Genomic DNA, 356 nt, shown 5'->3' on the forward strand with positions numbered 1-356 from the left:
CACCTTTGATTAATGTGATTTTTTTCCCTAAAATCAGTAAAATATGTGAATACTGTTTTCCTCCTTATGATAGTAATACCAACAACAACAGCCACAAAAACGTCCAATTCAAAACACGATAGACTAATTAACATAACCAACTGAATATAGAATATAATCTCCATCAGTAATAACAACACATCACTCATTACCAAAAATCAAAGACATTGCAAAGGAAACAACATTTGCATCTGGCATACGTCGAATCCAAGGACTGAAGGAATTGCAGAGAAGATATATACATGTAATGGATAATTAATCAAACATAGGAATATCAAACACGTAGGCAGAATAGAGTTATGCGGATTTCGTTGATA

At 32.6% G+C, this 356-nt stretch overlaps 1 protein-coding gene across 1 annotated transcript in view; it reads right to left on the minus strand.

The window, feature by feature from the left end:
* The window catches only part of LOC119591838, a 6,265-nt gene that overhangs the window by 4,614 nt on the left and 1,295 nt on the right, over positions 1-356 (minus strand). The window lies entirely within an intron of this gene.

This window comes from Penaeus monodon, chromosome 29 (assembly GCF_015228065.2).
Source record: "Penaeus monodon isolate SGIC_2016 chromosome 29, NSTDA_Pmon_1, whole genome shotgun sequence".
In the NCBI taxonomy this organism is placed as follows: Eukaryota; Metazoa; Arthropoda; class Malacostraca; order Decapoda; family Penaeidae; genus Penaeus; species Penaeus monodon.